Raw genomic sequence first — 25,307 nt, 5'->3', positions numbered from 1 at the left:
ATCGTCTGTGTCAGCTTTTATTCACTTTGATCTTATTAACATTTGCAAAAGACGAGGTGAGGAGAGACACACTTGCCTCTTTGGAATCAGCTGCTGATTCAGTGTGAAAGTGCACCGCCCATGGTCACAACCACTTCTTTTAACAATAGCATCTTATCAGAGGTTATTTTCCAAATATTGCTGGGTGTGAAAGTTGGTTTGACTGAAAGCCAATGTGTGTGCTCAGATCAAATAATAAAAACATACTCTTCCTCAAACTGACAAGCTCAATTCTCAGTATAAGGAACCTCTCATGCTGATAAATATAAATGGGAGAAAATGAGAAAAAGATACATTTTCTGAAAAACTTTCAATGGAATACTTTTTTTGCATTATTTTATTTGTTTAAATAGTGCAATCAGGTTATTCGATGAATTTTGAATTGAGTAAAGGAAAATGAGCCACCAGTCCTTTCAGGTCTCAGATGATTTAATAGAGTCCTTTCAGAGACTATTTCAGCAAACTTATTCTTGTAAATGTTCATATAGAACTATTCAAATCCCATGTTTAGGTCAAATGATCCATTTCAAATTCAGAGCTTGTGGTGGAATTCACCAAGAGTGGCACAGCAACTCAAACACAAGTTTTGGTCCTCAATGATTTCCTCGATTCAGGACAATTGAATAAAAACAGCTCATCACAAAGGAGGCACAATGAGCAAGACAACTACGAGCGGCTGCTAGTTTTTTTCACAAGGTTATCAATGAGGTATGCAAAAAATCAGCTTCATTTCAATCGCAGCGGGAGTTAGTGTGAAATGGCTGCAGGCAATGTGCTGCACCTGTATGTAGCCTCAAGAGGGATTTGAACAAATGTTGAGACTGGGTCATATATGTGAATCTTATTGTCTATATAGCAAATACGGTGCAATTCTGAATGCTGCACATAAAAAGTGCAGAAAGGGTGTTACATGGTTCACAAGTAAGACGGTCTTTGCCCTAAAGCAAACTTGAAAATTCTCGACATCATTGCGTACCATGAACACAGCATCTCAAATCAAAGTATTTACATGAAATAGGTGCACCACTGAAATCTGATTTCAGGCTGCGACTTGGACTCTCTGGCTCTGTAGTGGAAATAGGTGTTAGGCTCAGTGCGCCAAGACTGCTGAATATTAATTCTGTGTTTGTTCTATTATAGCTGAAACAAACATTTTCTATTCAGAGAGAAAAGCATTATCTATTAACCATAGGAGTTGCAGTCACAAAAAGTGCGGGCTTTATCGCCTCGGGACTGTACACTGAAGCAATTCAGCGAAATTAGCATAGCTGCCATGAAAGTGTATGCAATGACACTAATCTGGAGGCAATTGTGAAAAATGTCGAATAATCATTAGTTTCAATAATGATGTTGGTAAAAGAATTTATGCTGGGACTGCAGAAGACTTTATTTTGGAGTTACGACTAATTGTAACACTCCTCTCAGCTATTAATGTTAATACTCAACGAGCCTTTAATTTTTGCGACGTATATGTTCCAGACGTGTCCCCTAGAGGTGAAAACACACAATATAAGTGACGTTGAAACAATTCAACTTGATAAACACAAATATTACTTAAAATGTATTTGCACACAAAAAAATGAAAGCATAAAATGCATGGGGTAAACAAAACTGTTGTTGATGTATACATACCTATGCCACCCTGGTGAGGTGGTCTTGGTATGTCCCACCTCAGGAAAGGCCCCGGGACAACCAAGGTCACACTCAAGAGAATATTTTTCTCAGCTGTCCTGGGAACGGCTGGAGGTATTCCCAGAGGAGCGGGACGAAACGACCGGGGAGAGGAGTTCTGGGCTGAAGTTGCTGTCCCCGCGATCCTGGAATACAACAGTAGAAAATGGATGGATGGATAAAACAAAACATTCAGTCTTTGAAAGCTGTTCTTTTTTAACATTTATACCCATCAAATTTTGATTTAACTTGTATGTGTAGAATATTTTAATAGAAACATTTAAAGGACCAGCATCATACAAACCTTTTGGAGCTTTTAACCATGTTGCAAGGTTATTTCCTCATCAAAAACACCTAATGTGGTGTTTTCAATCATTGCCACACTCTTAGTAGCAGCTCCACCTGGTCAGAAAAAAACAAAGGGGTCCTCACAGTGTCGTTAATTGCGTTCCGCGCCTGTAACGTCGATGCAGAATAACCACACGCTCACATATCATGAAAAGGCAGCAGTAGCCACATGATTAAAGCAAGAGTTTATGGGAGCCAGACATCTTACTTAGGGGTCAGAAATACAGCCCCCAAAATAACTCATATTTCATAAGAATTTAATTGCCATTATGCCAAAGGTGATGAATATTCATATACATAATAGTTAACTGTAGAAAGATTCATAATAGCATACAGGCCTCTCGAGCCTTACGAACATCTGTACTTGTTGTACATCATTTAGAAAAAGTGGTCAGTGAATACTAAGCCGCAGCACTATGTTAGCACCTGCAAGGTGGTGATGATTCCTACTGGCCCAAGAGCATCTGTAGCATTATGTACTGCCTGCACGTTGCCTTGCAATCAGGTGTTTAGGTTATGTGTACGCTGCAATTCATCATAATCAGAATGGTTGTTGTATGCATGTAGGTGGTGGCTATTGTCTGTGTGCTTGAACAGCTGAAACAGTTTATTGTACTGTGTGGTGATTGGTTAACCATATTGAGACCTTCACAAGACAGCATTGCCCTTCTCTGCCTCTTGGTTGCCCAGCTTTCCACTGGGTGCCGGTGCTGGGAATGCTTGGGCCGTAGGGCCGAGAGAAGTGGCCGGTGCGGACTAATCTGCTGTGTGGATGCACATCAAGGAGGGGTTACAGCGAAGAGCGACAGCATATATTGTATGCACACGGAGTCCTTTCCGCAGATCACCCCAGGCAACCTGCTGTGTCAGGGTCAGTGCACTGCCCGGGCCGACGGCTTGCCGGCGACGACCATAAATTCTGTGGATTGAAATTCCAAGTAAGAACTGGTTTAGTAAGTTTAACAAGTGCAAACTCAAATCAAAGCGTGTGGCCGTACACGAAAGGAGAAACAACTCTGCTTTAATCTCGACTTAATCCACTTTACAGAACTCAACATCTCACTCAGACCACTTTGGTAATGTCTGTATGTTCTTGTTTCTTTCTTTTCTCTCGAACGTCGACCGCTTTGATGTACGTGTGAACAGCATTAACTCCTGCCCGTACTTGGTGAACAACTCAACAACACTTGCCCACCCAGGACGAGCTGAGCTGGCCAAGAACATGCCTGACATAAATTAGTGCACCAAAAGAGTCCTTAGCTTTAGAATGTAGAACAACAATAACAATAGTGAGTCAACACACAAATACCCAGATAATATTTAGCTTATAGCAGAATCAGCTGCAGCACATGGACATACGTATAAGGTGACATAAAGTCGACTTAGACCACGGGCGTCAAACTCAAGGCCCGGGGACTAAATCTGGCCTGCCGTATCATTTTATGTGGCCCACGAAATGCTGATTTGACTTTAAGTTTCTGGCCAAAATCCTAAACTTGCAAGTTGTCTTCAACTTTTAAAAATTTGGGGCGAAAAAACAAGCATTTTCTTGTTCCCAAACGAATATTTGGAATCAAAATCAAATGGAAGAACCAGAATCAGAATCGTCCAAATTTAAATCGATGCCCAACAGTAGTTGTGCCTGAGTGACCTTGACTCACATGTTCGTCTGAATTCAGACACACGAAAAAAGAGAAACATAAGCGTGATACGTGATGAGGACCGTAACACTCAATGTTATAGTGCAGAAGGTACAGACAATTTGATGCACCTGTATCCCAAGTTTATAAAGTAAAAAGATTCTTATTGCTAGCATGACCTTATTCACAAAACTATTAGCAGATGGTGCTTATGCTTTGTCATGGTTCATTGAAGAGTGAGTCGAGGATTTCCATGACGAAACACACACAAACCAACCAAGAATTAAAGAATTGTTTCTGCTTTTACGTCACTTTCATCCCGACCCCAAATGATTGGAGGCTGAGTTGGTGTCGTGTCATCAAGGAAACTAACACGTAAATGTAGGGTAAACAAGGTTAGAAGAGAACTGAAGCGAAAGTAAGGTGAGGGAAATAAGAAATCAGTGGGAGTGCTGAAAGATGTGCTCCTCAATGGATAGAAAAGACGAGAATGCTCTACTATGGCAGCACTCCTTGCAATTGAGTAGGAAGTGTCCCTATTTGCTGAGACAGCGCCAATAAATTGGACACATTGAACATGACTGCGGATAAGAAGTACAGATCTGATGAAAGAATTAAAGGAGCCGTGAGATGGATCTAGTCCATGAAGATAAATAACAAATGCTCAAATAGTTACTACGACAGCAAGTACAAATAGATTACACTCCTCTTTGAATAAAATATATGCAGTCAAATAAATTAAAGGAGGGCAGCCATTTATTATCGCTGTAATCAGTTTCCGAGCGCGCACTGCAGACTGGACCAACAAGACAAATTGCACATTGCGAACAATCAGGGCGGCTGAAATGGCCAACACTCTTGCTATGATGGGCTGGCGTTCTCAATGCACCTGCGGCCCAGCCAGCTTTGCAAAATTAGCACTTAGGACAAAGCCATTTTTCCAAGGAAAGCGAGTAACAATATTTAGAGGGTGGGAACAGTGCCCAGAGAAACTGGGAAAGGATAAAACACGAACAATAGCAACGACAGGAAAGAATCAAAGATGGAGGACAGTGCAAAAGGTGTCAGCAGTTGTGATCCAGTCGATATGTTGTTCAAGATTTCTGCGGCTGTTGAAAAAAGCTTTTGATCTTTCTTGTAGGGTTGGCGTAATCTCGTCACAGCTTGCAGACAGAAGCATCAAATCCAATACACTTGACAATTAATGTTGTTAGTTTGGCAGCGCAGTGGACCACCTTAAGAACAGGCAGCTGCTGATGTACAAATGCATGCACACACACACACAGGGGTTGAGGGCGGAGCTCAGGATGGACACACAGTCACACTTTTTTAGCACTCAACTGATACGACTTTAAATGCTGTTTTTGCAAAAACAAGAATGATCAATTCATAGACAAAGTCAATGGATAGGACATTTGTGTTGTTCTACAATTCAAAAAAAGAGCCACCCAAGGCAGTGCCACTTCAGTCCAAATGCAAATTATTATTATTTTGTTATGTGATAACTCACCATGTTTGCCTCAGCTTCCAGTTTTTGACAGGGTTAGTCTGTGGTTTCAGATTTGATGATGTACTGTACTTTAGTTAAATATTCATCTACTATATCCCATATTCATCTACTATGACCCATGATGCCCAAATGGTACAAATGTACAACAAAACAAAAGTTCTATAATTGTTGTCAAAGTTTATAGAAATATAAAATAAATAATATGAAAAACACGCAAGATACCAGCCGTCGAGGACTGGAGTTTGACACCTATGACTTACATGAAAATAGCGACCGATAACAGTTGAAAACACCATCATGTGACCCTCTACCTCAAAGCCACAGAACAGAAGCTATGTTCATTGCCAACACAGTAATACGTTTAAGCAACATGGCTGAACATGCTCTTCGTTACACAAGTAGAAACAGAAAAATAATCAAACTTTGACAGATAATGCCTGAAGAGATGAAATCTAAGCTTAATGGGATCTTTAAAGTTGCTTTGGAGTTACAGGCTAAATTATTATATTTTTGCCCAATTTCATCTATTGGAATGTCAAACCTCATAACATCACCCGAGAGCTCAAATCTCGGGTGATGTCCTTACCTGCAATTGGAATAGACTTTCAACGTTTCCTGAAAGTTAAATGTCAATATCTTTCGCCAAGTGCTTGTTGCTAAGCACACTTGAAACATGTATGCACCAAAACCTCAAACATCTTATTCTTAAAACTAGGCATTTCAACCTGACAACATTCAAGCTTGTGTAACATAATTAATTTTTGATTTATATATAGGTTCCTAAACACTTATGTCGGGACCATTTAAAAAAAAAAAGAACCCCGAATGCTCAAAATTCATATTTGATTTTTAATCCCTTAGTTCTTCTTGAATTTTACTTATTTTTCTTAAACTTAGAAATTGAACAACTTTAATGATTTTATCCTTTCGGCTCTGTGGGAACAGTTTGTTGAAGGCCCTTATTTTTTCCAGCACTGTGCTCTGGTGTATAAAGCAAGAGCAATCAAGCATATTCAAGTTGTACCTGAGAGCCCTGACCCACAATATATTGACATTTTCTGAGGCGTGAACAGTGTCATTCTTTGCACATATCACTCCCAGTCTTCCACTTGCAGGATGCAGGTGAGAATCTGCCTTCAAGTTGAATGTGTTTTCTCACATTTTCCAGACAACAGGGTACGTAAGGCCCAATACTCCAAGGCATTCTATTGAATTGGGGCTGCTGCAGCGTTCAATTGTTGTTAAACAACTCGTTTACAAACACACACACTTACAGCCCAAATTCATTGTCTTTCGTTGACATAGCTGAGATAGGCAAGGAATATTTAATTGGGTTTCTTTTCAGAAATAGGATGTGCTTTAAAGACGCATTATGTAGATTTACGGCTTGCCATTTACTGTCGTTATGTGAATGCAGCTCTACTATGGTGTCTTTGAGAGACCATATGTTGGAAGCATATGCCAAGTGAGCGAGAGAGCAAACAAATACAAATACAATTTGTATTTTTGTGTTTCCGTGCACAATGGAATGCTATCTACAAAACTTGGGCAAAAATGTCAACACCGATTAGTTACCCCGGACATAATCAAGGAGGCCACAGTTGGAAGTGAAGAGTCCATCAGCCCCGACATATGATGACTAATAAAAGCACCGCACAGTATGGACTCCAAAATCCAACACTTCTAAAAGCAAACAACTCTTACCAGTCAAAATGAAGAAGAGAATGCAGGACAGTGATCTAGGAATATGAGGTTTGACAACAGGTGACAACACAGCGCATGCAGTGAGCTATCGGCAATACAAGGATTCTACAGCTGCTACATTTCCAGCGTTCTAGGCCATCATTTACAAGAACACAGAAGCAATAATATTTATTTCGGGATAATTTTGAGTATGTAAGTTTACCTAAGTGTTGTTTAAGTTCAAAACACAGTTCATGTTTGGGTAAAATAAACATATATACAAATATATATACAATATATATATATATATATATATATATATATATATATATATATATATATATATATATATATATATATATATATATATATATATATATATACAAATACTGTGTGTAAATTGCAATAAATAAATAAATAAGCCATACACCACAGCTAACGCAAGCTGTGTGGTTTTTGTTAAACAATTCAGTAAGAGGAAATATCTCAAGTTCAGCTAAAAAATGAACCTTCTATGTTTACATTTGCACACTTCATTGTACATTTTCTTTCAGTCTGCTCAAAAGTAGTATGCAAAATAATAGCATGAAACTTTGTGCAGCATCTCTAAATTAATATATTCATATTGCAATATTTTATCTAGTCATTCGTGGTATGTGTTACGACTTCTCTCTTCTCATCAAAGCCTTTCACCTTTTTCCCTCTTGTTGGCAAGTTCCCAGAATGAGCTTTTTCAGCAAATTGGACCTTTATTTTATTTTATTTTATTTTATTTTTTTTAAAGAAAGTTTTGAAGAGGTGCATACGGCAAGGGCCATGCAGAGAGTCCTCATTAATCTAGCAAAACATGTTTTAACGCTATGGGAGGAAGTTGATGCCTTCAAGGCATATTGTGGATTATTTTTATTCTGAGCCTGGTGTACTTTTTCACTTGATACCTTCTGTTTGAAATTGCACCTCATTGCCTAGCACAGCCATCACACATTACCCACTGCTGTGTACGCGCCGTGTGAATATGAAAAAGAAGCAGAATCAATATTGCTTAAGACTTTGGCTGCAGTAGCGCCGAACAATGTTGCGCATCCTCGGGACCAGTGTTATCTCAGGATATGACACCAAGTTATTATCTTCGACACAGAGGAGACACGCAGGATTAAAGCAATCTCTGGCCCTGTTTAATGTAAAGGCACCTGGCGAACATGCGAGGATCGGATTTGTCTCCCCACTGGAATGTAATTTTGTGCCTTTGACAGCAGCTAATTCAATCGCACAGTGCCAAGTAACAGTGCGCCCAAATTCATTGTGCTCACTCTAAGCGAATGTGAAAATAGGAGCTGGGTGGAAAAGAAGGCAAACGGGAGACAAAGATAGACTTGGAGTGTAGAGGCTGGTGAGGAGAATGAGTCTGGCAGGCGGATGAACACATACGTAACTTCGGCGTGCGTGTTCGCGAGCTTATCCTTTGAGCCAGATATGGAGGAAAACGGTGCACCTGTCAGCTCCGCTCCATCTAAAAGACACAATGGAGTATAGATACACAAATCGTGTTTACACGCGCTTACATGGGGTTGGTGTGTGTTCAAGTGGCATATTGTAACAGGATTTAAAACAAAACCGCACCTCAGTCCGCCATACAAGACTCCATTCATGTGTAGATTGTGGTTGCTGACTCCAGACCCATCCATAAAAAGTGACATATTCTTCCATGTCTCCAGTCACAGCAGATATGTAGTTGCGTACTTTTTTGGCTGCCCAGATCTTCTCGTTGGTGTTTTAGTGTTAGTTTTGCATCTTCTGGGGTTGCTGCCAAGACTACTTTCCACCAAAACGCTCTTGAGTGTGCAACAGGCATTTTGCATTATAAGGCGCAGTCGCAACAGGTCTATTTTGGGAAATTTCCGCCTCTGTTAAAGGGCGCATCCGATTATAAGGGACTTTACTGCACAATAAAGGAAACAAACCAGTGGAGCAAATGAGTCGAACTTTGATCAACTTCAAGTCAACATTCATAAATAAAAATAAATCAAAATGAATGATTGATTTGTTATTTTTTGATCGTATGATTCGACGCATGGGCCCCAGCCCAATGGAAATCTGCTGTATAGCAAGACCATTCTAAAAAAGTCATCATTGTTTTATGGACAGGTGCAATAACTACTGTAATCGGTTAATCAACAATGACTCAATTACCAAATTAATCGGGTAGAAACCTAAAAATTGTTCAAAAGCTCGCAATTGAATTTGCCCAACTTTAAATATTTTCAGCTTATTTTAGTCCTCTATAAAGCATGAAAAACATTTTGACACTTCTGTTTTACTTAGGAAAAAAATATCAACATTTTTGACAATTTTCTGACATTACAGATCAAACAGTAACCAAATCATAAAAAAAAACAACAACAACAACAACATTTTTTTGCAAAGTCAATTTGAAAAAAAAAACAATTTTTTTGGACAGAGATGAAAGTTAGAACATTTTGTCAAAAATACGATGAATCAATTAATCAGAATAATCAAGGTGAATCGATTATTAGAATAATCATTAGTTCCCATCTAGTATTACCTCTTGTACATGCTTCAAACTCATTTGAACATTTTTTTATTCATACACAACTTAACTAAACATATTCAAAACCTATTTGAAAAATACACCAAAAACTGCAAAGTAAAGCACGATGTATAAGAATGACTTTAAAGCAGTGATAATGTCCTGCGTACTGTGAACAACTTTCAACGGCAGTAATCCCATGGGCATGAACTTTTTATATCTAGTTGTTATGTTGAGGGGGAACAGAAAAGCGTACTCAATATAATGGCTGTATAAATCCATCCTTCCCGGTGCATATCCAGGAGTTTTATTCTCTCCTGAATGGTCAGGAGCTTCCTCTGGCGCTGAGGCTCACTACCGGAAACCTTTGAAGATGCAGGATGCTTGGCGGCAGATGAATGGCTTTAAACAAAGTGGAAAAGTGTTCCATCTGAAAATGTGTGATGTCACCAGTGGCCAGGGACAGACACCTATGAGTGTGTTATTTACACATGTAAAGCAACTCTGTACTAAGTACCAGAAAACAACACACTGTCAGTGTAAGAGGTGCGACTCGGAGATGTAAAGGGCAAGATTGAGTATGAGAACGCTGTAGAGTGGCTTTGGACTTCGGACTTGCAATGTGTTCACTGCACATCCGGCGTATAGCCAGTCAAAATTGGAAATTCCAGTGTTCAGGTTAATACTTCCTACACAGCGTCTGCACCTTTCTTTTTTCTTCGATTAAAAAAAGACGTGGAAAAAAAGTCGTTTCTGAACTCGCGTTTCATCCTCCTTGAAGTTTTTTTTATGGTAAAATAATCAGGTTGTAACCCACAGAAGACTCGGAATTGAATTATTGGGCAGTCTCTATTCAAGCTGTCTGGGTGACCATGTCTGCTACCTCTAAAGCTATTGAAAGGGCTTTTACAAAGTGTCATTTCTTCCACCGACATTGCATCAATGGCGACACAGGTGACAATATATTTCTTTTCTCCCACCCACGGTGTTGCCATGTCGGCTTCAAAGTAAGGCTCGGATGTAGCAAATGCATAATATCAACAAGTGAGCTGTTTGCCATCAGAGCATCCAGAAAGTAGATATAGAATTTTACGGTTTATGGGACAACCTAATTCCAAAATTAATTCAATTTGTATTCCTAAACATCGCTGGGAGCTTTAAAAATGGCTGTGCATGGACAATCCTCATTCAACCCGATGGACTTTGATATTATAGGTGCTGCAAATAGAAATAGCCAAAACTGCCCAAGAGATTCTGGCATCATATTAGGAGTTGAGACCGTTATTGGTGACACAAGTTCTTAAACCCATTGGTGGACCCTGGGGGCCAGCAAGGCCTTCTTCTTCTCTACACATACTCAAATTTATTCATTAATACATCTGAATAGAATGATTCTCACTGGTCTGTTCTCTCTAAGACATATCCGCTTTTTATGCAGTGTTTCTAGTGCTATATATTTGAAAAGTTGGGATTTTTTTTTTTAATGCAATCTTATTTCAGCTATAGTTATTGTTGCCAGGTTCCCTGAAATCGGACAGAGCCTTCAGAATGAAAAAAGAATGACCCTGCCCACTGTAAGTGAATGGGCACAGCCTGTTCAGTTTTCGTCAACGCCTCTCTTTTTCTCCTGAGTGTGCGCATGTAAAATTCAGAAAGATGCTTACTTGTAGTGGTTTTTAAGCTCCACAATCTCTATTGTATGCTTTATTGCAATCTCTAATCTGTATTGTTTCAGTTTAAGTGTCTTTTTGCCATTTTCTGCGAAAAAATTTCCATGATCAGAAATGTGATGCATACCTTGAAAAATTTGTGTTAAACTTCCAGCCATGGTTGACTGATAGATCCATCCATCCATCCATCCATCCATCCATCCATCCATCCATCCATCCATCCATCCATCCATCCATCCATCCATCCATTCATCAGCCATACCTATTCATCTATGCTTCCAGCCATCTCTACCACTTATTTCTCTTTTTTTGTTGTTGAAAATGTTGTTGTTACAATAATTAAACCAGGAAACAGACTTTGAGGTGCATGTAATAAGTGTGATTTACCTGACTTTTATACTGAGTTGTAGCTCAAATAGACTGGAAGTTACTTGGGATGTCACCCTGCAGGATGATTTAATGAGGATGAAAAACATTTTCATTTTACTATTTTCCTCGAGCTTCAAAACTGGCAACGATATATTCATATAATCTATTGATCAATGTGATAGGCCTGGCAACCAGTCCGGGGTCTACAACCTTACACCAACTCTCGCCTTAAGCCAGTTCAACCATGCTCATACTGCAATGAAGACAGGCACTGAAGAGATGGATGCGATCTATTGATCCAAAATAAAAGGGTAACCGCGGAATATGTTCTTCGGTGCATTACTTTTCATACAACGCCATCTTAACTGGGGCTTAAATGAATTGCCCTAGTGAGATTTACATTCTGTTCAAGTTAGAATGCAAATTGTGAACAAGAAGAAAGCACAACAGATGAAATAGTGATGAAACCAATCCAATGCTAATCCATCATGGCAAACACCAAACACTGCTCAGATCGCCCCCAAGCTAAATATGTGCTTTCCAGACTGATCAAAGAGCTCATCGCTTCTCTATCTCTGTACGCTGCAGTTCTTTAATCTGACCGTAAATAGTCATTCCAGGAGAGAAAAAGCAAAGTAATTAAAGCAGTGAGCGTTGATTGTTTTGTGACAATCACATTTTTTTTTCTTTTAAAACCATCAGCTGTGTCAAACTCACACTGAAAGCTGTGTCTGACAACTCTGACTGAAAAAGCATAGTTGCTTTTGCTAAAGTAGCTTTTCTTTTGAGTGAGATCAAGTGAAAGAGGGACTGAGTGGAAGAAACAGCCGGGCACGAAAAAAAGAGTGAGATGTTAATTCAGAACTAACGCTATCACTAATTCTGGCGAAAATGCCGGACTCACCAGCCCACCCGTTGTAATCCTCCCTCGGGCACTAGGGGGTGCTGTTGCTGTGTGCAGAGTCCCAGCGGCTCAGTTCTCCTATTGAGACAGATGAGATGTGGCTTCAACCTCAAACTGATTTAAAAGAAGCAATTGAATCTGTGTGGACTGTGATGGGTTACCCAGAGCACTGCAGAGGCGCAAGTCGAAATAATGAGATGCATTTGTTTACCCCTTCGTCCCCCCCACCGCCCACGCGAACCCTCTTCCCGGAGAATCATCTATTGACACAGCTTTTGCTCTCAATCTACTCAGGGCCGGACCGTTCACATATCACTTGTTGTGCTCCTGGCAACCAAACAAATCTTAAAGTAAGAATAATGATGTGTACCCAAATGAGGCAGGCAGGTATCTAATTTCTTCCACGCTTGCTGGCCTATTCTTCTAATCTCGTTCTCACTCCATCATGTCTCTGGTGGTTAACCACCCCCCCCCCCCCCCCCCCCCCCCCCACCCCCAACCCTGCAACCGCCAGCTTCCAGGCTTCTCCCCACACGATCTTTCTTGACCGCAGCTTAACTACACAAGTGCAGGGAGAAGGTATGTTCCAGCTCATGCTGGAAATTACAACCCCTCCATCCGTCACATCCACTCAAGCTAACCATGTGACCTAATCAACCCAGTCGGGATGAACTTCAACACACACACACACACACACACGTTTGTACAAATGTGATCGCAGAGGAGCTCACATCCTGTTCAATTTAGTAGACATGCGCTCAGAGCAAATAAGAGAGAGCAAACATGCTGTTCTTTTAATTAACTCTTTCCCCTCGCTCATTGTCAACTTGACTGTCTGCTTCTTTTTTAATCCAGTCGCCTGCCTTCCCTCTATTTCCTGACTCTCTTATTAAGGCGCGCATGTGAAGAGAAAAATAGAGGCATGCAAAGTCTGCTCAGACGAGAAACAGTGAGCCGCAAAATTCAATTCATTACACAAATACAGACGGATGGATAGATAAGGCAGATAAGAAGCAGATTAACAGGCTCGCATCAGTATGCATAAGCATTTTTTTCCCCATTTTTGTTCCTTTCACATAGTCACAATCACTGCCTTTCTCTTTTATTCACATAAACATACAGATAAACTCAAGTGGACAGCACAAACACACGAGCACACTGACAAATGAATATGCGAGCAGGCTCCATTTGTTATGCTTTTCTCGAAAAGCAGCCAAAAGCATGTCTAGCTCATTTCCTCAAAGACAAGAGATATTACAGGAAGATCAGTAAGTAATTTGGCCTCCAAAACATATGCTAAATTAAAGGAAATAATAGAGCAGACAGATACAAATCAGTGGTTAGTCAAAGATAGAACGTGTTAGTCACATGCGTGTGTGTGCATGTGCGTGAGTTTCACATTAGCACATAACTTTTACAACATGAGTGCTCACACAAACGTCTTTCCAAACTGACTGCATAACATATACAGTACATAATGAACCACTATGATTAGGAACCTCTTTGATGGCATTATAATGATGGCTGGGTAGGATAACACTATTCCTATTCTTGAGGAAGACATTTCCTAAAAAGTCCAAACAGTCTTCACAGACTGAGAAAAAAAAAAAAAACTAAATCAAAATGTATAGCTTTAGTCTTTCTAGAATTAAAGTTACCCTTGAATTGCTGCATAACAGTGCTCCTCAACCAAAGGTCCATGACCGATTTGGGAGTGGGCCGCACAATGCTTTTGACTGCCAAAACATAAAATAAAATTTTTTTTAAAAAAAAGCATTTGTGGAGCATATATGCCTACTCTCTTCACCACTCCCACCCTATCAATGACCTTCAGACAAGGCAACCCTAGTAGAGCTCGATGATTATACGACATTATATGGCTAGCTACGAGCCGTGAGCATATTTACTCAATCAGACACGGTGGAAATGTGCGTGACTGCAGTCAATAAGAGTACAGCTTTTCCTTCATTCTTTGGTTTGCAATGAAACATGAGGCGTTAAAAAGAACATCATTGTAACAATAAACCAAACTGCAGCTAAACGTGCAGCTGACGGGCAAATAATCACTTGGCGCCTTCCTTCAAAGCTGACACCCTCGACCAAATTGATTGATTTATTGTTGATAAATTGATTAATTGTTGCACCTCCACTTTGATTGGCTGTGAAAATATGATTTGAGCACAGTTAGATGTTTTAAGTTTCTAACTTTCAGATTTGGAGAAATTCATACAAAGATAACCCAGTGTACTTTATTTCTCTTTTAACCTGAAGAAAGTCACCGTCATCTTGTCCCATCAGGGGTCACTGAAGTTAGGATAAATTGTACAGAAAATGGGGAGATGAAAGTGTGGATGAAATTAAAAAGTTTAAAAAAAAACACCAACATGCAACAAATTTACTATAAACCGCCCCAAGTGTTTATATTTTTAAATGATTACTTCGATCGCATTTCTAGGGAATCTCAACGTGGCATCATTAGTGAGCTATTTATTGAACACTTCCACATTACTCGCCATGTGGTCCTTGGGGGCAACCTGGTGCTCGCAGGGATCCAGATTTATAGTCCAGTATTTCACCATTTGAGGTAGCATAATTCTCATACACTCAAGGTATAAACATCATTCTGGGCTTGTAGCAGACGCTGTTGTCTAACATGTTATGATTTCATGGGGTTATATTGGGCAACTGTCAGATCTTCACATGAACAATGATGAATCAAGTCGTCCTGCTCTGTGTTGCTTGTACCATCATTTATAAATTGTTCCATAATTCATCACGGGAAATCCTAAGATGAAGACTCATTAAATTCTCTTTGAGTACTAAAGTCATTATGCACCACTAAGATAAAAATAAAAAAATAAATAAATAAAAATCACACAATAAGCCTAAACATATGAGGGAGATGTGCATGCATATCTCCGTAAAATCCAACTGGGGCAATTGGATGAGTAAGACAGTCTAAAATCAGAGCGCATTAAAAAATTGGGGAAAATTTGCAGGAGGCATCTGCGAAATGCTCTCAGGGGAGAGAGTTGTTGATTAATAGGATTAAATGCTTGGGCTAATGGTATAAACCGAGACACGGGATGCGTCAGGTGTGTGATTGGCAAAGTGAAGTTTGAGCTAAGGAGGGGGTTTCAGCGGATGGGCTAGAGGTTGTTATTGTCATGGATTACTCACTGGCACTTGATCTGCCTATTGCGGTAAGCCGCCATCTAAGCTCTGCAGGAAGGCAAAAACACACAAGAGTTATGTTGCACTGATGGAAATGTCTTGAAAACATCACTTTGTAAGCCATATGGATGGGGCTTATTGACATTTTTGCCTGCTATTTACTGCCTGCGGTTATCCATCTTGAATTAGCCAGTCATGATGCCACTCCCGCTGACCCAGGAATCCAATTATACAAGCAGCAATCCCCTGTTTTGTTTTCACACTCCGCCCTGCTCTGCCACTGTATCTCCCCATAAAGCGTTTATGGTGTTTTGATTTGATGCAGAGCTTGATGGGCTACGGCCATGGTTGACTGGCCGACGTTGTGGGGCCTTGGGAGCTGTAGTTCAATGACGGGGAAGGCCGTGGGGTACTCATCGGAGACAGCGCACTTCAAAAGGACGCGTGGTTTTGCCGGTCCCAAATCAGCACTAACGTGAGATTGGATTCATCAGCTCATTATCAAGGCTCAGATTAGTCATGTATTTTGAATCAGTTGAGTCTGTGATGTGGAACAAACGACCCTCTAGGAGCAAGGCCGCTCGTGCATTTTGAAGTGGCTGCCTTCACACTTTTGCCCTTCGTAAACAGCACAGCTGCAACTGTCCATCCTCGACAATCCGCAGCTGGGGAGTTCCCAAGACACCCAACTAAAAACTCCAGAGAACCGCACGAGTGCGGAGAGGATTCTCACTGGAGCGTCTCGGGAAAACAGAGCAGCTGTTGGTTTCAATCCTTCTAACTACCAACAATTCCGGATGCAACCATCCATATTTTTTATTGCTAATCTTGCTCAGGATCAGGTGGAAGCTGGAGTCTATGACTTAGGTGGAGAGGTGGTGTACAAACTGGAATGATCAGCAGTCAATCATAGAACTGACATACACAGATTATTTGTTACAATTATACCTGGTAGGCACCATTGAATCTTCAGATTATTTAACAAATTAACAAATCATATTTTTCAGACTCTATGTGACATTTTTTGCATTGTTTGACTCGTCCTGTGATGAAATGAAAATATTTGACCGAAACCGAAAATGAGTATCACGACCATTAACCCAACCAACTTGAGAAAAATGAAAAAAAAAAAGTATTGAAACATCACCTGGCAGCAGCCAAATGACTTTGGGAATAGACAGTAATGTCAAAAGTAATGTTTTGCATATATATGTAAATAGTTGATTAAACATGAAACTGCATACTTGGCTCTGAATATGATTCTTGTTCAGTGTTTTAACACCTGTGTAAAAAAAAGGACAAATTTAAATGTGCTACAGTTTTTTGTGGAAAATGTTCTCATAATAAAATATAATGAAAGCAGGTTTGTACTTTGTTTTGCTTATGTCCCCCAATATATGTCCCCTCTCAGTAAAACAACCACTATACGGTGTATACAGTATATATTTATTCCTACTTTTATAAATTTGTAGATTGCCAATACTGTTTGGACTTTTGTACTTCCATCCATTCATCCATTTTCTAGAGTCGCTTCTTCTTACAAGGGTCGCTGGCGATTATCCCAGCTGACTCCAAAGAGTAGACAGGGGACACCCCGGACTGGTTGTTGCATTGGTCTCATTTTTGGAGTCAATTATAAAAGGGCCCCATTTATGCAACCTCTTACCTTCTGAACCGCGTGGTCAACTGTTCACAATACATTTCTAGATCGCCATACCATGGAGCCATTCGTCTATAAAATAGATGACATGTTCCTAGACTGTGAAAGAAATTACCAGACATAAGCACAAGCACAAAGAGAACATTTCCCACTGAAAGCAACAAACCTTGCCCCCACTGACCTTTCCCTTTCAATCTTCGATCAGTCGCTCAGTCCACCGGGCTGACAAATACCCAGGGCCCTGTGCATCCTCACATTTCAAGTCTTTGGTTAACCAATTTGTACCGAAGTACTTCAACGACACGCAAGCTCCACACAGCAAGAACAGAGACATAGAACCATCTTGCCAGATACAAGAGTTCACCTCATGGCCACCCCGATGCTCCATGAATACAACATTAACCCCACTTTTTTGTTTGTGACCAAGCTGAAAGGTGGTTGACTTGCAGTGTGTAGGAGTCAAGTCTGCCGTGGCTGCAGGTGTAGGCCTGCTGAAGGACACGAGACAAAACACTTTCATTCAAAAGGAGATGTCTGCGCTCTATATGTGCCTCTTTATATTCCACACCGCCACCACATCCCTCCCATCGGCCCATTGATGTCAGGAAAATGTGCTTTCTTCCCAGGAGGAATAGTAGAGTGAGGCTGCAAGACTCGCCATAGCAACACCCCCCACTCTGAAATAAACCCTGTCCCTAGCCAGAAAAGCCTGGAAGCGAGGCAGCGGGGAAGAAATGGGGAGTGGGACTTAAATAAATGAACTCAGCCTGGACAAGAAAGCCTCTCATCACATATGGGCTTGCTCCCACAAGCACGAGCGCCATAAGATGGAGATGTTATTCGAGGGCTAATAACAGGTGGTCAAATGTTATTGTATTTCTGGAACTTAGCACTCACTGTGGCATAATTCATTATTATTGAAGCGAAGGGGATTGCCCTGAGGCTTTCATGAAAGCAGGATATAGTCATGCGTCAACCAGCGCAGCTGCTGATTGTAGCCACATATCTTCTGGAATCTCCTTCTTGAGTGAGGAAGAACTGGTCACGAAACTAAAATTGAATAAGTGCAACTGTCGTGATGTGTCATACGCGTTGATGTTGATCTGAAGTACGAGCATTTTTTTTCTCATAAATGAACGCCTGTCATCACGAAACATCTGTTGCGACAGTGGGACCAGAAATACTGTACACTATCATGCCATAATCAGCAATCAGCCCATCTTGTTATAGATTGCCATAAATAGACAATAGAGCTGGATCACTGTCACGCATACATTATAATAAAACAATGAACATCTGCTTCTTCTTGGTAATAACATAGAAAAACTGTATGTTTAAAAGGAGGCACATTGTGGCACATTCGCTACTAATTAAAATGCTGCTTTGAGTTACCATGACAGCAACAAATTTTGAATCCTGGGAGAAACATTATTGTCGGAGAAGTGGTAAGACGATTTATAGTTGAACCCATGTGAAAAGGAGACTCCCGAACAAGTTGGAGAGTTCATAGTCTCTTTGTACAGCGCCAATGAAAAGTTTAGAAATATCCTCTGGTTCAGTATTTCTTTCCCCATTATTTAAATATTCCTTGAATTATAAATTTATATTTAAGTCATTGACACGATAGGCTCTATTTCCAATATAAATTAGTTGAAAGCACCAACATTTCTGGATTAGTTGTTATCACTAAATAATGTAGACACAACTACCAACTAGATTGATCAAACTTGACACATTTTTAGGGTAAATATGACCAGACCTTATTTAGATTCTGTACAGCAGTGGTTCTCAAAGTGGAGTCTGCGGATCCTCCGTGGCCTGACTTGGGTTTACATTTAATAAATAAATAATGAATAGAATAAATACATAAATTCAACCAGTTCATTACATTTTTAAAAATGTAATCATTTTTAAATTTGTCAAAATGCATTTTGTATCTTCAATTGGTTGCTAACAAGGTGATGAAGCCAGCAAAGCTAAAGCAGCATTTTATTTTATAGTGCTGTTTTTGACCAAATTGAAATTGACCTGGTTTATAAGGAGGTGTTTAATTTGCAATTTTTATTTACCAAGCTTCAGTATAGCTGAAAATTAACAAATAAACTTGATGTCAAAATGAATCCGTTGGTGAATCAAAAGGGCACTTATGATTGGCTTAAATGTTTTTCTTTCAATCCAAAGGGTCCTCTCCACCTCCATTTCAATCCTGTACGGCAACTGCACGGCACAAGACAGGAAGGCTCTCCAAATTGTGATCAAGTCCTCACAGCGCATCTGTGAAGCAGCCTTACCCTCACTGCAGGACATTTACCACACCAGGGTTTTTCGGAGGACACGAAATATCAAAGGACAAAACACAACCACAAAACAATCTGTTTGAAATGCTGCCATCGGGCAAACGCTACAGAAGCCTGAGGGCCAGGACTGCCAGACTGGCAAACAGCTTCTACCCACAAGCCATCCGTATTCTTCCCTCATCCCTCATGAACTAATCTTACTCCTACTGACCACAGAATGCATAAACAATATTTTGCTCTAAAATCTTGCATTACATATGATGCACTACGCTATTAGCACCATTGTCTCTGTTTGTATCGCTATTTATTTATTCATTCCTTAATTATGGAATGTTGTCTGCTGCTCGGGAAGTGAACAGAATAAGAATTTCATTGTGTGGTACAGCTATGCATATGACGATAAATCTCTTGAATCTTGAATCATAGTGTTTCAACATTTCAAATGGGGTTCCTTGGAAAATTTGCTTCTCAAAAAGGGCTCCCTGACGCCACACTTTTTGTGAAGCCCTGCTGTACAGTAATTTGGCATGCAATTTATATGTGCAGTATGTGTATTTATAAGTGTGGTGGCTGTGCTAAAACATGTAATATGTTTTTGGCCAATTATTGATAACGCTCTTTCAAAATATTTAACTCAGTTCAAAGAATTCCCGAATATTAGCTGGTGGCTTTCCCAATTGAGTTTGGATGAGAGGCAGGGAACATTCCAATAATATCACGCATACGGTACTGACAACCAGTGGTGATCTCTTGGAAATGTACTAATATGTGGGACTGCATAAAACAATGCTACATGAAATGTTTTTCTTTGTAAATCATGACATGTACATCGTTGACATTTACATTATATGTGCAATTTATGCCCCTTATGAAGTCACCCTTTGTAGAAAATATAAGAGAAGAGAGATGCCGGTGTGAGAGGTACTGTAGTTATTTATAGTAAACATTGAAAGGCAAAGATCAAAACCATCAGGTGAGCAATTTGAAAAGAAAAGAAAAGAAAAGTAGAGGAAATGGGCAAAGGATTCCAGTGGCAGAGCTTCATTCTTAAGGACAGTGTGGTATTTTGTGGGTTACAACTTGAAATTATGATCCATTTTTTGCATGGTGCCCTGAAATGTTGAATTCATTAGCCCCTTGCCAAGATGATTTCTTTTTTCAGATACATAGTGAATGCGATTGTGTTTTTTTTTGCAGTTTTTTTTTTTTTTTTTTTTTAAACAAACTATTTTTTCTGGTGAGACTCCTAGGACGTTTGCCCACAAAACATCGTGAGAACACACAATTGAAGCAAGTGCTTATATGCAATCCCAAAGGGTGGTCTCATGCCATTGCAAACAACTGATTTGTCACATTCTGCCAGCTTTAGCCAGCTCTTTCTTCCTCCATTACCTGTCTGAACACATTCCATTCAGCCTGCCCATCACCACCAGGTGCAATAAATTACCTGCCCTGCATATAAGGGCCCTTCCTTGCAGTCCTTGCCGAATAGTCTTGCCCTCATGCTAGGCCTTCCTATGTTTATTGCTGGTCTGCCTGCCCAAATTCTGACCCTGACCACCCGAACGCCTGATATTCTGCTCTCCTTGTCCTGATTCTAACCTCACCTGTCCATGACTACACTAACGCCTGCTGCCCCGATAAAAAGCCATTCTTTGCCTGACCAATATTCTGCCTTTCCCAGATTAGATTCTCTGCCCCAGCTTGGGTTATTCTGCCTGTCTCCTGCCTCCTGTTCCTCCATGTGCAAAGCAGCCTCTGTTGCACATCTGCCTCTTTTTCCAGCATTCAATAAACCAGTTGTTCACCACTCTTGCCTCTGACTGTGATACATTCATATTCACAATTACCCCTCAGAATTTAGGATATCCTAACCAAGGGCCTTTGGATGTTTGAACAATCACTGCCACGCTGCTCAAATACTGTACATGAATGTATCAGATATTATGGTATATCACAGATCAAACCAACCATTCAATAAAGCACTCTTTCAAACATTGTTTTTTTCCTTAAATTGTATAACATGCTAATTTCTTCCTCTTTGAAAAAGGTCTATCACTTTTTGAAGGTGTAGATGTTGTGGGAAGGGATAAGCTTGAATGTAAATAGATTCGCTAGCAAAGAACAGGCCAAATTCCGTGGCTTATCTTTAGTGTATCCGGCTCCAGTATGCATACAACACCTTATCTTCAGTTATGCCATGCTTTATCAGTAGAATATTGCAGAGCTCCTTATAAGCTGATTGTCAGTTAAGAGGAGGTGTGTATGTTCTGCAGGACCAGTCTCAATGTGCCATCCTTTATTGTGTTGTATGAGAAACTAAATAAGCGCTTGGATTACAGATGTTGAAAAACTAGCTTTGTTAATCGACCCAGTCGGTACTAGAGATGATCACCGTTGGCTTGCTTGAGACTCAAAGGGGGTCATCATCTTCCAGCTGAGCATTTTCAATCTGGAGAGGGTCGTGGTCAAGCAGAGATGGAGGGAGTCATCAGTTCTGTGTCACTCTGTGCTGTGAAAGGGACACTAAATACATGTAAATTATTCATAGTCGTCCTGTTTTTAGGTCACTCTGTCAAAAAGTGAGCTAAGAGTATGAACTGCAAAATCAATTTGTACAATGACAGTCAGATTTTTTCTTCCGCTGCAAAATGCGACTAATTCTGGGCACTGTTTGATGAGATAAAAATAGACAAAGTGCTCATATCTGTTGAAGGGAAACATCTTTCGGTTTTGTATCACTTTAAAGTAATGGTAATAATAAAGGTGCATAAGGTATATACATTTGTATTAATAAGGTTAAAACTTCACAATAGTCAGTGGACAAGAACCACAGAAAGTAAGCATATTATTGCAATACTTATTTGCCCATTTGTTTGCTCAAAAAATTTCTTTTTTTTATTAATCGTACATTATATTTGAAAATGAGTTATCAATACAGCATGTCTCAAAAGCAATTATTTACATCCGTTCCTGTATTTTTTTTTCCATTACTATTTGGACAGATGTTATATCATCATTTGCCAGCTTGGGCTTTACACTTTTTGTAACTATCATACATCATATCATTACTCGTCAATTGACATTTGAGCAGGATTAAAAATTGCCAACTGGAAAGTGGTTCTGTGCCCTTGACTGCAGTTCAGCGCTAGTTTGAGAAGTTAGGAGTCTGTCACACTGCTCCAACAAGTGTCGTCAAGTGACACTTGACAAGTTTCAGAGACGGAGACAAGATCTGTCCTTTACAAACCCTGCGACAGAAGGCCTGCTACTATCACCATTTACAAAAATACCAAATTTGCTCCATACGGAAGGCTGCAATCAAACTAAGCATGGGGGGGGGGGGGGGGGGGGTCATTCTGCCTCCAATTTAAAATTAATCGAATCAATGGATTCTAAGATACAGTGTTTGAATTTCTTTCTTCAGCATGTTGTATAAAAATAACTGCTGAATTTTAAGTTGCGTTTCCTCAGCAAATACTGCGTGGATTTAAAAAAACCATGGTATCAAGGTATCTGCAACGGCGACATCATAAGGAATCTAGATCTGTCATTTGTTTTTACGTCAGAGCACTTTTCACTTTTGACATTTTTGTGAAAATGGGAAAAAATGTGATCTCAGCAGCATTTCAGCCAGTCAAGCTGACATTTGGAATTCGGGCTTTTTATGCCATGAATTGCACTTCTACCAAATTTCACTGTAATTGGTAGGGGTTTCAAGATACCATTTGTGATCTAAGGTGGAATGATGCCATCCACAAATGCCCGATCCGGGCATTCATTGCTTTGCACACTGAATTTCGAGTGTTTGGCTAGGGAATGATATTACAAAACAACAAAGCTTAAGATATTGAACATTGATGGCCCCTTGTCTTATCTGAATAACATACATAATGAAATTGAAAAAAAAATGCATAGTGACTGTTGTACCACCTGCAATAGCAACCAATGCTAACCGCAAGGGCATCAAAATATGATATTAAACCTATCAAATGGCGAGCCCATGGGTGTTGTTTATTAGTGATATACAATGTAGTTGTAACATTGCAATGAACCTGTTCAATTCCAAATATTAACTAGTGCGGTATGTAAAAGGTCGCCTCGGCAGAGAAGACATATTTCACTTCAGAATTAATTTCTGTAACGTTAAATGAAATCCAATCTTGGATTCACAACACCGAGTGAATAAACCGTCTATTAACTGAAGCCAGGCGGAGCCCTTCTGTAAGTATCTCTCATCTGATAGACTGGCATGCCAACAAGCCATGATTTGTTTGATGCATTGCCAAAACCTGTGGGGATTAGATGCAGTGTGGTTTGTGCAGCTCCTGACTCTCTGGCTCACGGCCTGCTTACATGTGCAAAACAGCATTTTGGTCTAACAAACATTCAACCTCAAATGCATATGTCAACTAAGCTGGCAAGATAATTAATACCAACCAGAAGCAATTTTCACATCTAAGTTATCATTGAGTGCAGAGAGAGCAAGAGAAAAAGAAGGTATTAATCATATTCCTCTTTTTTAAATTACCCCCAAATAGTGTAATCAAGATGTATGGCGTGTGTATTTATTGCATGCGCGAGTCGGCGGATAGCTGCAGCGCAATTTGCTCATTTGTCCATTACTCTGTATTTATATCAGCGAAGGCCTTCACATTTTGGAGATACAGTATATCTTCATGGCCTCTGTGTCTGCTCCGGGCAGATTTATTGTGCACACGTACAAGCACGCATACGTTCTCCCACAGAGGGGCTCCAGTTGTTACGATGACGAACTCGGGCGTCTTTTTAGAGCCACCATAATCAAGTGGTGTGACTAGCGACCTCTCACCCAATGTCATCTGGGATTGGCTCCAACCTCCAGTGGCTCTATACACGATTAGTGCTATACATAATGGATGAGGAGCTCATTTTTCAAGGGACGGCACAGTATTTTAACAGCTATAAACAGTCAGCCCATGAATATGAAAAACTTGTAAAATATTTGATGGCAGTTCAACACGGTTAAATGTTTCTGTTGTTAGTTTCCTGCACACGCAGCACTACAATAAAGCTTATAAGTTGTTGATCAGTTTTTAAACAAGTCCGTGTTTTCCGTGTGCTTTCCTTCAAAACGTCTTTCTACGCAAACACAATCAAGTCAATTCATATTTCTACGTGTAAGTGAGCTCAAGGAAAACGTGGGTGCTACATTTAACGTAAGAACATACTGAAATCAATGCTGACCTCTCATGTCTGCATGATTGGGCTACTCGAGATTTTTTAAGCATCGCTAAATATGACTGAAGGCCACAATCAGTCAAAGCTGGTGGGATATTAAATGTAGTCAAGTGGCATCTTCATTGATTTTCCTCTTTCTCTGCGGTGTAAAGTGATTGCACATATGTGCCTCTTTCTTTTTCTGGCAACGTGTACCTACACTGATGGCCATTTAATCTTGAATAAAGCTTTAATAACTTGTGTTGTGTGTGCGCATGTGCTCTAGTGTCTATGTATGCCCTTTACTGATGTGAGAGACGCCTCACTAGCAATTTTCATACTGGCCCTTTGTTATTATTTAAGTTACCATTTCTTTATGAACGTTTTGCACATTTAACAATACGAAGAAATGTGTGTTAGCAACTAAATGCAGTGTTCCAACCTGCCCCTAAATAGTGGCATTTTGCCACTAAACTATATAGATAGTATAATATAGTGCTAGTAAAATTTTTTCTGCTTTTGCATGTATGGACAGTAAATTTGCTGTTTTGTCGTTGTACCATTATTATTGCATATTTTTTGTGGCTGACAAACT

At 40.0% G+C, this 25,307-nt stretch overlaps 1 long non-coding RNA gene across 2 annotated transcripts in view; it reads right to left on the bottom strand.

Moving 5' to 3' along the window:
* Positions 1-471: 471 nt before the first annotated feature.
* Positions 472-25,307, bottom strand: part of LOC148425532 (uncharacterized) — a 55,819-nt gene continuing 30,983 nt past the window's right edge. For both annotated transcript variants that reach the window (XR_015865131.1, XR_015865132.1), the window contains exons 3-6: positions 2,705-2,977; positions 2,015-2,112; positions 1,672-1,856; positions 472-1,527 (exon numbers count right to left, since the gene is read on the bottom strand). This is a non-coding gene — a long non-coding RNA (uncharacterized LOC148425532). The remainder of the gene's footprint in view (positions 1,528-1,671; positions 1,857-2,014; positions 2,113-2,704; positions 2,978-25,307) is intronic.

This window comes from Hippichthys cyanospilos, chromosome 3, assembly GCF_059441005.1.
Source record: "Hippichthys cyanospilos isolate Australia breed blue-spotted pipefish chromosome 3, RoL_Hcya_1.0, whole genome shotgun sequence".
Lineage (NCBI taxonomy): Eukaryota > Metazoa > Chordata > Actinopteri > Syngnathiformes > Syngnathidae > Hippichthys > Hippichthys cyanospilos.
The sequence above is the reverse complement of the archived record's forward strand: the minus strand, read 5'-3'. Positions and strand labels throughout refer to the sequence as shown.